This window comes from Ahaetulla prasina, chromosome 2 (genome assembly GCF_028640845.1).
Source record: "Ahaetulla prasina isolate Xishuangbanna chromosome 2, ASM2864084v1, whole genome shotgun sequence".
Lineage (NCBI taxonomy): Eukaryota > Metazoa > Chordata > Lepidosauria > Squamata > Colubridae > Ahaetulla > Ahaetulla prasina.
The window spans coordinates 45,028,581-45,042,684 of record NC_080540.1 but is presented as its reverse complement, the minus strand read 5'-3'; positions in this window follow the sequence as shown (position 1 = coordinate 45,042,684).

Sequence of the window (14,104 nt, the reverse complement as noted above, 5' to 3'; positions counted from 1 at the left end):
CACTTGGCCAATAAAAAATTCTATTCTATTCTATTCTATTCTGTTCTGTTCTGTTCTGTTCTGTTCTGTTCTGTTCTGTTCTGTTCTGTTCTATTCTATTCTATTCTATTCACCCTTCTCCCATTCTTTTTGTACTTTACAATTTATATCATAATTCAATTTTCACAATACTGATATTAATACAATTTATTTAATTCTATAGGTATATAGCATATTTCCTGTCCTCCTTTCCCTTGTTTTTCTCCATTCTATCATTTGTATTACACAATATGTTTCGTATTACACTCACAAATATTAATAACAATACAGCTCAGTTATTACTATAGGTATATATCATATTATCCTTTCTCCTTTCCATTAATTACTCCTTTTAACCATTTTCTCTTGGTCCATCCAGCAATCCACCTCTTAAAAATTTTCTTCTGTTTATCCTATTCTCTCATTTTCTTTTTTTTTTTTTAATAATTATTATGTCTTTTCTTCTGTATCCTTCCTTTGACTTTTAAATCCTTTATTCATCTAGTTTGCCCTGTTCCCATCTGATCTATTCCCCTTTTCTCCTCTCACTTTTCTTATTTCCCCACTGTTGATCTCAGTGTAATCATTTTTTTGTGCCTAATCCTTTCCCCTTTTCTTTTCCCTCTTGCTTCATCCTATTCTCTCTATTTTCGCCACTGTTAATCACATTTAAAATATTTTCCTCTCGCCTTTTCCCCTTTCCTTTTCTTCCCTTAGTTTGCCTCTTTTTTGTAGGTTATTTCCTCCTATCCCTTCTCTTTTTTTCATTGTTACTCACAATGTAATCATTTAATTTTTCACCATCAATGTTTTTATCTTCAGTGCTGTTTTTTTGCTTCTTGTTCTTAGCCTCTTTATCCAATTGAATATGTTTTGACACTATTTCTCATTTTCTATCAAGATTAAATGATACACACATCATTTTGACCATTTCAATTAGTTCCGGCCACATTCTGACGTTCTGGTTTGTTTTTAACTCCAATTTTCCACCTCCTTTGGTTGTCAAGATCAAACAGCTTAAAAGAAAACACATCCTCCTTCAAACTTTTCACGGCTCTTGTAGCTCAAGGTCACTGTAATTTTTTCCAGATTTCAAATTTTCATTGTAGTGCTTTTTCCCCCCACCAGCAGACGTCTCTCCAATCCACAAGTTTCAAATCAACATAGTCGCAAAATATCTAATTTGTGTATTAAATCCTCTTCAAATGCTTTTCAAGTTTCTTCTTTCTTTTCATAATTTTATATATCCCAAATTCCAGTTTAAAATCCAATTTCAAATCCAACTGAAAATTTTCCTTTACAGGGTTTTTCTATTTTGAATGTTTCTTTATTCTTCCTTCAAAATTCAAAACTTTTAAAATTATGTCCAATCTTATTCAGAAACTATTTTCTTTTGGGTTTCTTTTTCTTATAATTTTAATATCTCCAAATCCAATTTCCAATCCAAATATCAAGATCCATTCTGGGCTTTAGTGTTTTAACTTCTGTTTTGTTCATCTCCTTCCATTAACATTCCCCAACACCAGTTAGTGCTATTTCCTCACTGGGACTTATTTTGAAAATTTTAAAATACTTTTTTTTACCTGCGAGTTGGCCAATCACTCACACAGTACAATACTCTGTCCAAAACACCGCTCCTGTACAAATCTTATTCCGGTTGCCCCAGCTTCATGACAGTCGTAATGGCCACCACCCCCGCCGTTGGATTGAAGAGTTTCCTCCGACCTCTAATAGACTTGCCTGATCTTCTTGGTTGTCCAAGATGCCTCTCCTTCTTCACCATCCCTACAAGATGGATCTGGTCCGAAGACACACACCCACCCCCGACAGCGGTTTGTCCAGCTGGATTTTCACAAGGCTCATTGGAGCCTGCTATTTTCCAGCCAGTCTTGCTGCGACACTTCTGGTTCTCCCCTACTGAGCACAAAATTTCTGTTGCTAAGCAAGTCAGTTGTTAAATGCATTTTTGCCCCATTTTATGACCTTCCTTGCCACAGTTGTTAAGTGAATTATTGCAGTTGTTAAGTTAATAACACAGTTGTTAAGTGAATGTGGCTTCCTCATTGATTTTGCTTGTCAGAAAATAACAAAAGGTGATAACATTACCCCATTTTGTTGGGAGAAAAATCCATCTGGTTCAGTTACAAGCTGGGAGAAAGGGACTGAAGATAAAATGGAAGCTGGAGGCTAATTGGAAAGAAAGATTCCATTTATTGATGAAGCAAAACCACCAACCATATGTGATTCTGGGACAGCTGACAAAATGGAGTTAAGAGTGGGTGGGTTTTTATACCTTCTTTGGGCTTTATATTTGAGGTTCCTGTGCAGGAACACGTCCTATAATATTCTATTGGCTGTTGTCAGATTCCTATGACTGGCTCTATAGGCAAAAGGGGAAATGCAAATCCCAGAGGCTTCTCTGCACTAATTTTGTCAACCTTTTGTTTGTTGTTTATTTGCATTTCTATCTTGACCCAGTCTTTCAATCTGCATTTCTAAAAGCTGCCTTTCTCAGTTTCTGCTTGGGGCAGGGAAACTGGGGCTGGTTTCTGCCTCCCTTAAGATTTTTTCCCCATTTCTTCTTTAGGGAAAATATTCTATCCTGCCTCTCTCTATATATATATATATATAGAAGGAACCCCACTCAGACCCATAGTCAGCTCCATAGGCTCACCTCTACAAAATCTAGCTAAATTTCTTGCCAAACAACTACAGCCCTATGCAGAATCCATCACCTCACACGTAAAAAAATCATTCCAGTTCATAGAGATCATAAAGAAGCAAAATTTACAGCCCAGCGACCTACTCGTGAGCTTTGATGTCATATCCTTCTTCACCCAAGTGCCAATCAAAGAAGTCTTGACAGCTATCCAAAACAAATATAACCCCCCGAAGCACATCCTAGATCTGACCAATCACTGCCTATCCAACACATACTTCATCTATAACGGACAAAAATACAAACAAATAGAAGGAGCACCCATGGGATCACCCCTCTCACCTGTCATTGCCAACCTCCATGGAACACTTTGAAACCGAAGCTCTAGAAAAATCTGATCACAAACCCAAACTCTGGCTCAGATACGTAGACGACACCTTCATAATTTGGCCACATGGGAAAGAAAAACTTGACAACTTCCTAACACACCTCAATAGCCTACACCCCAAAATACAGTTCACCAAGGAAACAGAAGTTAACAACCAACTTCCCTTCCTAGATGTCTTAGTCTACAGGAAACCCAATGGCTCCCTAGGACACACCATCTACCAGAAGAAAACACACATAAACCGCTATCTGCACACACTCTCACACCACCACCCAGCACAGATCAACTCCGTAGCCAAGACACTCATCTCCAGAACAAAACGCTTAGCTGATGAACAACACCTAAAAACCGAACTACACACTCTCACTAACGTACTAACATCCAATGGATTCCAGAGGAATAAGATTACCAAACTAATCCAAAAAGAACCCCCCACTAAAATCCAAGACAGAGAACAAGAAAACGGCACAGCCCTCCTCCCATATATAAAAGGCACCACAGACAGAATCAGCAAGATCCTCCACAAACACAACATCAAGACAGTATTCTGCACAAACCGAAAAATATCCACCATCCTAAGAAACCCCAAAGACAAAATTGAGTTGCAGCTGCGGTCTGGCTTCTGGTCCTTGGTCGTGGTTCATGATCAGTGTGGGTTTGGGTCTGCTTTCTGGGTGGATGTGCGGTGGTGACCGTAGCTGCAACATTAGCCATTTCAAACCCCTCCAATCCATTCATGCAGCAGACTGACACCCAATATGAAGATGTAGCACGACCACAAAGCCAAACAACAGCTATGCAGCTCACCAGCTCAAATCCCCTGCAGCACAGACTAGACTGAGCACAACCAAGCCCCCACCAACACAGGACACACCCCAGCCAATCAGAGCACAGAAAATTTTGCCCCATTTTATGACCTTCCTTGCCACAGTTGTTAAGTGAATCACTGCAGTTGTTAAGTTAGTAACACAGTTGTTAAGTGAATGTGGCTTCCTCATTGATTTTGCTTGTCAGAAAATAACAAAAGGTGATAACATTACCCCATTTTGTTGGGAGAAAAATCCATTTGGTTCTGTTACAAGCTGGGAGAAAGGGACTGAAGATAAAATGGAAGCTGGAGGCTGATTGGAAAAAAAGATTCCATTTATTGATGAAGCAAAACCACCAACCACATGTGATTTTGGGACAGCTGACAAAATGGAGTTGAGAATGGATGGGTTTTTATACCTTCTTTGGGCTTTGTATTTGAGGTTCCTGTGCAGTAACACGTCCTATAATATTCTATTGGCTGCTGTCAGATTCCTATGGCTGGCTCTATAGGCAAAAGGGGAAATGCAAATCCTAGAGGCTTCTCTGTGCTAATCTTGTCAGCCTTTTGTTTGTTGTTTATTTGAGTTTCTATCTTGACCCAGTCTTTCAATTTGCATTTCTAAAAGCTGCCTTTCTCAGTTTCTGCTTGGGGCAGGGAAACTGGGGCTGGTTTCTGCCTCCCTTAAGATTTTTTCCCCATTTCTTCTTTAGGGAAAATATTCTATCCTGCCTCTCTCTATATATATATATATATAGAAGGAACCCCACTCAGACCCATAGTCAGCTCCATAGGCTCACCTCTACAAAATCTAGCTAAATTTCTTGCCAAACAACTACAGCCCTATGCAGAATCCATCACCTCACACGTAAAAAAATCATTCCAGTTCATAGAGATCATAAAGAAGCAAAATTTACAGCCCAGCGACCTACTCGTGAGCTTTGATGTCATATCCTTCTTCACCCAAGTGCCAATCAAAGAAGTCTTGACAGCTATCCAAAACAAATATAACCCCCCGAAGCACATCCTAGATCTGACCAATCACTGCCTATCCAACACATACTTCATCTATAACGGACAAAAATACAAACAAATAGAAGGAGCACCCATGGGATCACCCCTCTCACCTGTCATTGCCAACCTCCATGGAACACTTTGAAACCGAAGCTCTAGAAAAATCTGATCACAAACCCAAACTCCGGCTCAGATCGTACACACCTTCATAATTTGGCCCCATGGGAAAGAAAACCTTGACAACTTCCTAACACACCTCAATAGCCTACACCCCAAAATACAGTTCACCAAGGAAACAGAAGTTAACAACCAACTTCCCTTCCTAGATGTCTTAGTCTACAGGAAACCCAATGGCTCCCTAGGACACACCATCTACCAGAAGAAAACACACATAAACCGCTATCTGCACACACTCTCACACCACCACCCAGCACAGATCAACTCCGTAGCCAAGACACTCATCTCGCTTAGCTGATGAACAACACCTAAAAACCGAACTACACACTCTCACTAACGTACTAACATCCAATGGATTCCAGAGGAATAAGATTACCAAACTAATCCAAAAAGAACCCCCCACTAAAATCCAAGACAGAGAACAAGAAAACGGCACAGCCCTCCTCCCATATATAAAAGGCACCACAGACAGAATCAGCAAGATCCTCCACAAACACAACATCAAGACAGTATTCTGCACAAACCGAAAAATATCCACCATCCTAAGAAACCCCAAAGACAAAATTGAGTTGCAGCTGCGGTCTGGCTTCTGGTCCTTGGTCGTGGTTCATGATCAGTGTGGGTTTGGGTCTGCTTTCTGGGTGGATGTGCGGTGGTGACCGTAGCTGCAACATTAGCCATTTCAAACCCCTCCAATCCATTCATGCAGCAGACTGACACCCAATATGAAGATGTAGCACGACCACAAAGCCAAACAACAGCTATGCAGCTCACCAGCTCAAATCCCCCTGCAGCACAGACTAGACTGAGCACAACCAAGCCCCCACCAACACAGGACACACCCCCAGCCAATCAGAGCACAGAAAAACCCCCATCCAATCAGAGCACAGCCAAGCTCCCACCCAATCAGTTCAAACCCCCACTAGCAGTTAAAAGGAAGAAACAGCTGCGATCACACATTGCTCCCAGAAGCACGAAGCTGAAGCCTGAAGATGACGAATAAGACTTCTCTGTGCTAATGACACTTCCAATTTTACACGGGAGAAAACCCGAACAACCAAAGACCTATATACAAACACCCGTGAAAACCTCAGAAAACAAATATATATATATATATATATATACATACATACATACATACATACATACATACATACATACATATATATATATATATATATATATATATATATATATATATATACATACATACATACATACATACATACATACATACATACATATATACATATATATACATACATATATATCCCAAAATATTTCATTCTTCTGGGGTGGAGGGGGTGGGCTTCCACAACACTGCAACCATCACAAATACGAATCACTTGCCAATCATGTGAATTTTCATCATGTGTGCATGAGGATGCTGCAATGGTCAAAATAAGTGTGAAAAACGGTCCTAAGTCACCTTTTTCAGTGCTGTTGTAACTTTGAACAGTCACTAAACGAACTGTTACCAGTCAAGTACTACCTGTAATAGAAAAGAAAAAAGTCAACACATCTCTGAAAATGATGCAAAACAATTTCCCTTCCAAATTAATCAGACTGGCCCTCTATTTCTCCACTCTCCAATAGGCTCCAATTATGGGAACTGCTTCATCCTAAAAATGGGTCATCAGAGACAGGAATATCCACCCAGATATTCTTGCTGTGCCATAGCTGTATTCCAAAAGGCTGCCTATATCTTTATCTCTAAAGCTCTTTTGTCTCTTTGTATTTCTGAAAAGCCAGTGTACTTCCCACCATAGGGATTTGCCCCAATTCCTCCAAAGGAGTTAAAGCACATCATCAATTGAAATTCATCAAAAGAGTCATGGTGGCACAGTGGTTAGAACGCAGTATGGCAGGCTAATTCTGCTGACTAATTCTTTACTGTTACCTGCCAGTAAATAGGTCTCAGAATTGTTCTGAACAGAATATGCAGTTAATGGTTCTCCTGGGAACTGAAGAAAAGGAGCAAGTAATTTCACTGAAGCACAAGTCTTCCTTCCTTCCTTGTCAATATGCTGCATCCTCAGACAATTATGATAAATATTTAATACTCAACTATTTATTAGAAGCATCTTCCTTATTCTACATCCTGTGCAATCCAACTTAAGCCCCTCTCGTTTCAGCTACTTGCTTCTCACTGCATTCACTAGTGGCCCAGTGGTTAGAATGCAGTACTGCAGGCTAACTGACTGCTCACTCCAGGAGTTCGATTCTAACTGGCTCCAGGTTGACCTTCCATCCTTCCGTGATCAGTAAAATGAGGGCCCCGATTGTTGGGGGCAATATGCTGATTCTGTAAACCACTTAGAGAGGACTGTAAATCACTGTGAAACGTGATTTCACTATTGCTATTGCTATCATCTCTGCTTTGTCCACAGTAGGGCACTAAGAACATGCTGAAAACAGGGGGGAAAAACCAATCGGTGACCAAGAGGAGCCAGGAAAAATAATCATGCCAGGATTTCTGGTTGCTCTTGGAGCAGCAAAATCAGAGCAAACTGAAGTGGAAGTGGGGCAGGGTTATGTTTTAGGTGGGTTGCATGGTTTTGGCAGACACCCCAAGTAAAACGTTCTCCTACATCTCCTTTACACAAAAGCATTTGTAAAAAGGTGTGAAGCAGCGTGTTTGCCAGTTTTATCTAGTGGTTAAGTCACCACAGACAGCAGGTTCTAGTTCCTCCTTATGTCTAGTGCCTCTAACCCCTCCTATGACTATAAAAACCATCTGGGTGACCTTGGGCCAGACACTCTTTCTCAGTCCAACTGACCTCCACGGGTTATTGTTGGGGGGAAAATAGGAGAAGGAAGGTGCGTTGGAATATGTTTGCTCTCTTGATTTGTAAAAATAAAAATAAGGGAGATACAAATAAGTATAAATCAGGGGTGAAACCCAGCAGGTTCTGACAGGTTCTGGAGAACCAATGGCGGAAATTTTGAGCAGTTTGGAGAACCGGCAAATACCACCTCTGGCTGGCCCCAGAGTGGGGTGGGAATGGAGATTTTGCAGTATCCTCCTGCCACGCCCAAGTCACGCCCACCAAGCCACACCACACCACGCCCACCAAGCCACACACACAAAACTGGTAGTAAAAAAAATGGATTTCACCACTGGTATAAATGCTTGCCAGGCTGTTACTTATCCTAGATTACATGGCACCTCATTATTATTCAATCATTTATATCCCACCTTTATTTTTATAAATAATTCAAGGCAACTAACATACCAAATGCTTCTTCCTCCTCCTATTTTTCCCACAATAACAACCTTTTGAGGTAGGTTGGGCTGAGAGAATATGGCTGGCCCAAAAGTCACCCAGATTACTTTCATGCCTAAAGTGGGACTAGAATTTGTGATCTCATTTCTAGCCTGGTGCCTTAACCACTAGACTAAACTGGGTCATCATTGAAATCATAATCCTCAAGTGCCACACAGAAGGGAAAAAAAGAATTTTTAAAAACAACTTGGCAGCTTTGCACACCTGCTCTGGGTCAGAAAAGGAAGTGGGAAATAGAACTGTTATATTTGTTTGTTTGTTTGTTTGTTTATTGTCATTTGTTCATTCTTCACATTTCTGCACTGCACAGCTCCCTCAAATCAAGTGTAAGTTCTCCTAATGTAGGGTTTCCAACCAAGCAACTTTAAGCTCTTTGGACCTCAACTCCCAGAATTCTAGAGAATCCCAGGGAGTTCTGGGAGTTGAAATCCACACAGCTTAAAGTTCCATTAGCACAGAAACCCTGTGCTAATGGAAGGTTTGAGAGCATTAGAACTTCAGGGCCCACAAGGAAATACATGACCTGCGGCAGAGCTTTGATTACTTGGATGTGGCTATCATCTTAGAATAGAATAAGAGAGTTGGAAGGGACCTTGGAGATCTTCTAGTCCAACCACCTGCTTAGGCAGGAAACCATGCACCACTTCAGACAAATGGTTATCCAATTTCTTCTTAAAATCTTCCAGTGTTAGAGAATTCACAACTTCTGGAGGCAAGTTGTTCCACTGATTAATTGTTCTAACTGTCAGAAATTTCTCCTTAGTTCTAAACTGCTTCTCTCCTTGATTAGTTTCCACCCATTGCTTCTTGTCCTGCCCTCAGGTGAGGAGACTAGCTTGACTCCCTCTTCTTTGTGGCAGCCCCTGAGATATTGGAACACTGCTATCATGTCTCCCCTAGTTCTTCTTTTCATTAAACTAGACATACTGAGTTCCTGCATACATGTTTCAGCCTCCAGTCCCCTAATCATCTTGGTTGCTCTTCTCTGTACTTTTTCTAGAGTCTCAACATCTTTCTTATAGTGTGGTGACCAAAGTTGCAGTCGTGTGATGTTTCACTTAGTGAATGGTCAGTGACCATTCTTTAATCATCCAGTCCCCTAATCATCTTTGTTGCTCTTCTCTGCAGTTTTTCTAAGAATCACATCTTTTTTATGTAGTGGCGACCAAAACTGGATGCAGTATTCCAAGTGTGGCCTTACCAAGGAATTATAAAGTGGTATTAGACAGATAAGGCTCTGCGCATGCGCAAGATGGCGGCTTGCTAGGTGATCGGAGCCACCGACGGGATGTTCGGCGTGGGATGGCAGTGTCCAGGCGGCTGGCCGAGCTGCTTGCACCCCCCGGCCCGCTTTATCATCCTCTCGGCAGCCGTGGGAGAGGTCTGCGGGCCTTCTTGGTGTCACGGTTGCCGAGAACGAGGCCGGGTGGGTGAGGGCGAGTGGCGGACGGCAGCCATTTCCCTGGGCGCGAGGTGAGGCCGCGGCTCGTCGGCTCGTCGCTGATAGATGAGACCGCGGCTTGCTCTTCGACTATTGAGCACTGGGCTACCTTTGCTTATTTGTCATCATGTGTCAGCCACCATCGGACGATGGGTATCCATGTGAGGAACTATTGAATAATATCCTGCCATCCTGGACAATTATCATCTCCCGTCGACTTCTATCTCCTAGCGAAGTGTTATTTTTACGATTTGTATACGCTATTCGGTACAGGAACTCTTGCGCCTGCGAGGTGCCCTCGCCTCGCAGGAATGGCCTGTTTTATTACCAAGGGCCGGCCTCAATGACGGGTCTTGGGACCCACAGAGGTGGCATGCAAAGAGGAAGAGCCTTTGGGGGGTTTTAGATAGGGCATTTTTAAGGGGTGGGAGGGAAAGGGCGGGTGTTGGGGGAAACCTGTCGGGTGGGGGTCCAGTTCCTGCGCATGCTCGTGGCGGTAAGTCAATAGGTCCGAGGGTCACGGGGGGAGTTTGTGTTCCACTGGTTGAGGGTGGTTCTATTTGCACGGTATGGGGGAGGGGCAGATATGGCGGAAGTGGGGGCTCGGATCATGTTAAGGGGGTGCGCGCTCGATGCTTGCAGGCGATCGCGCGCCCCGAGCCCTCAGACTTTTCCCGTTCCCCGGATGGTCAAGACCCTCAGAGCCCGGGCCTTCGGCTGATGTTGTGCAATGCACGGTCCGTGGCCAATAAGGCCCCCCTAATCTATGATCTTATTCAGGGGGGTGCCGCGGACTTTATAGGCATTACGGAGACCTGGTTGGGCGCAGAAGGGGGCGTGCCCCTGGTGCAAATGTGCCCGCCGGGTTTCCGAGCATTCCATCAACCGAGGGCCCAGGGTAGGGGTGGAGGGGTGGCGGTTGTGATTAGAGAGAGTCTAGAGCCGAGGGAGACCACTGTACCTCAGATTGCCGGGTGTGAATCCCTCTTTGTGAGATGGGGTCATAGATGTCAGATGGGCTTGCTGGTCGCGTACCTGGCTCCTTGCTGCGTGACAGCTGCCCTGCCCGAGCTCCTGGAGGTGCTTGCTGGGGTGGCGGTTGAGACCCCCAGACTCTTAGTCATGGGGGACTTTAACTTGCCATCTTCCGGCTCGTCGTCGACAGCAGCTCGGGAGTTCACGGCTTCCATGACGGCCTTGGACCTGACTCAAGTAGTTGATGGCCCTACTCACACTGGGGGTGGTACACTGGACTTGATTTTTATCTCTGGTCAGTGGTCGAGAGATCTGGACTTGAAGGAAATAGTCATTGAACCTTTGTCATGGTCAGATCACTCTCTCCTTCGCCTGGACTTTCTGACCGCCATCCAACACCGCAGGGAGACGGAGCCGATGCGTTGGTTCCGTCCCAGGCGCCTGATGGACCCGGAGAGGTTCCGGACGGAGCTTGGGCCACTTCCTGAGGGTCTGGCTCACAGCACGTCTGAGAAACTTGTTGCGGCCTGGGAACGGGCCGCGGCGGGGGCCTTAGACCGTGTCGTGCCTTTGCGGCCTCTGACCCGGCGCAGGTCCCAACCGGCTCCTTGGTTCTCCGAGGAGCTGAGGGGGATGAAGCGCCGGAGAAGACGCCTAGAGAGTTCCTGGAGGTCTAGCCGTTCAGAGGCTGATCGGACACTAGTGAAGTCCTATAATAGGGCTTACCTAGTGGCATTGAGGGAAGCGAGGCGTTGCTACGCCTCCTCCCTCATTGCGTCGGCAGATAACCGCCCAGCCACCCTGTTTCGGGTGACTCGTTCCCTCCTTCACCAGGGGGAGTGGGATGACCCGTTGCAGGGATGTGCTGAGGAGTTTAACGGTTATGTATATGATAAAATCGTTCAGCTTCGGGACGGTTTGGACCAAAATTGCGGTGACTCAGGTGAGACGTCTGAGGGTGGTCTTGGTGATATTGTTTGGGATGAGTTTGACCCTGTGGCTCCCGAGGACATGGACAGGTTGTTGGGTAGGTTGAATGCCACCACGTGTTTACTGGACCCGTGCCCCTCCTGGCTGGTGCTGGCCACTCAGGAGGTGACACGAGGCTGGCTCCAGGCGATTACGAGTGCTTCTTTGGTGGAGGGTGTCTTCCGCCGCCTTGAAAGAGGCGGTGGTGAGGCCCTCCTCAAGAAGCCTTCCTGGACCCGCTGTTTTAGGTAATTATCGTCCGGTCTCCAACCCGCTGCGAAGGTTGTAGAGAGTATGGTGGCATATCAGTTTCTTACACCTGGATGAAACTGTCTATCTAGACCTGCTCCAGTCCGGTTTCCGCCCGGTTACAGCACTGAGACGGCTTTGGTCGCGTTGGTGGATGATCTCTGGAGGGCCAGGGATAGGGGTTGTTCCTCTGCCCTGGTCCTATTAGACCTCTCAGCGGCTTTCGATACCATCGACCATGGTATCCTGCTGCGCCGGTTGGAGGGATTGGGAGTGGGAGGCACCGTTTATCGGTGGTTCTCCTCCCTTCTCTCCGATCCGTCGCAGACGGTGTTGACAGGGGCAGAGGTCGGCCCGGAGGCGCCTCACTTGTGGTGTCCCGCAGGGATCGATTCTCTCGCCCCTTCTGTTCAACATCTATATGAAGCCGCTGGGTGAGATCATCAGTGGCTTCGGTGTGAGGTACCAGCTGTACGCGGATGACACCCAGCTGTACTTTTCCACACCGGGCCACCCCAACGAAGCTATCGAAGTGCTGTCCCGGTGTCTGGAAGCCGGACGGGTCTGGATGGGGAGAAACAGGCTCAAGCTCAATCCCTCCAAGACAGAGTGGCTGTGGATGCCGGCATCCCGGTACAGTCAGCTGAGTCCACGGCTGACTGTTGGAGGCGAGTCATTGGCCCCGATGGAGAGGGTGCGCAACTTGGGCGTCCTCCTGGATGAACGGCTGTCTCTGGAAGATCATTTGACGGCCGTCTCCAGGAGAGCGTTCTACCAGGTTCGCCAGTTGCACCCCTTTCTAAACCGGGATGCCCTATGCACGGTCACTCACGCCCTCGTGACGTCTCGCCTGGATTACTGCAATGCTCTCTACATGGGGCTCCCCTTGAAGGGCATCCGGAGGCTGCAGTTAGTCCAGAATGCGGCTACGCGGGTAATAGAGGGAGCCCCTCGTGGCTCCCGTATGACACCTATCCTGCGCAGACTGCACTGGCTACCTGTGGCCTTCCGGGTGCGCTTCAAGGTTTTGGTAACCACCTTCAAAGCGCTCCATGGCATAGGGCCGGGTTATTTACGGGAACGCCTACTGCTACCGAATACCTCTCACGACCCGTGCGCTCTCACAGAGAGGGACTCCTCAGGGTGCCGTCAGCGAGGCAGTGTCGTCTGGCGACACCCAGGGGAAGAGCCTTCTCTGTGGGGGCTCCCACCCTCTGGAACGAACTACCCCCAGGACTTCGTCAACTTCCGGACCTCCGAACCTTCCGTCGCGAGCTTAAAACACACTTATTCATCTGCGCAGGACTGGATTAGATTTTAAATTTATTGGTTTTAAATGGGTTTTATTTTTTATATTGTTTTTAAACATTCGGCCTTTTAGAATAAGTTTTTTAATTGTTATTTTAATCTGTATTTATGTGTTTTTATCTGCCTGTGAACCGCCCTGAGTCCTTCGGGAGATAGGGCGGTATATAAATACGATTAATAAATAAAAAAATAAATAAATTAACACTTCATGTTATCTTGATTCTATCCCTCTGTTTTTTGCAGCTTAGAACTGTGTTGGCTTTTTTGGCAGCTGCTCCACACTGCTGGCTCATATTTAAGTGATTGTCCACTAAGACTCCAAGATCCCTCTCACAGTTATTACTATTGAGCAAGGTACCACTATACCATAACTGTGCATTTGGTGTTTTTTGCCTAAATGTAGAACCTTACTTTTTTCACCATTGAATTTCATTTTGTTAGATAAAGCCCAATGTTCAAGTCTATCAAGATCCTTCTGTATCTTAAGCTTATCTTCTAGAGTGTTGGCTATTCCTGCTAACTTGATGTCATCTGCAAATCTGATGAGTTTTCTATCTATTCCCCATCTAACTTGACAGTTTTGACTCTCTTAGACAATGGAGAAAAAGAGTATGTATAAAATGCAAAATCCGTTGTTTATTTTTTAAAAAATTGATTTACTTCTTAGTGGGTCAGGAAGAAACCATTAGTTATTTCATCAGTTGTGGGATTATAGAACCCAGGAAGTGCTTTTGAACTCACAATGAATCACCCTCTGGAAACGAGTTTGGAAAGCAGTAGAGGTCCAGAATGTTGTGGTTCGCCAGCAGCC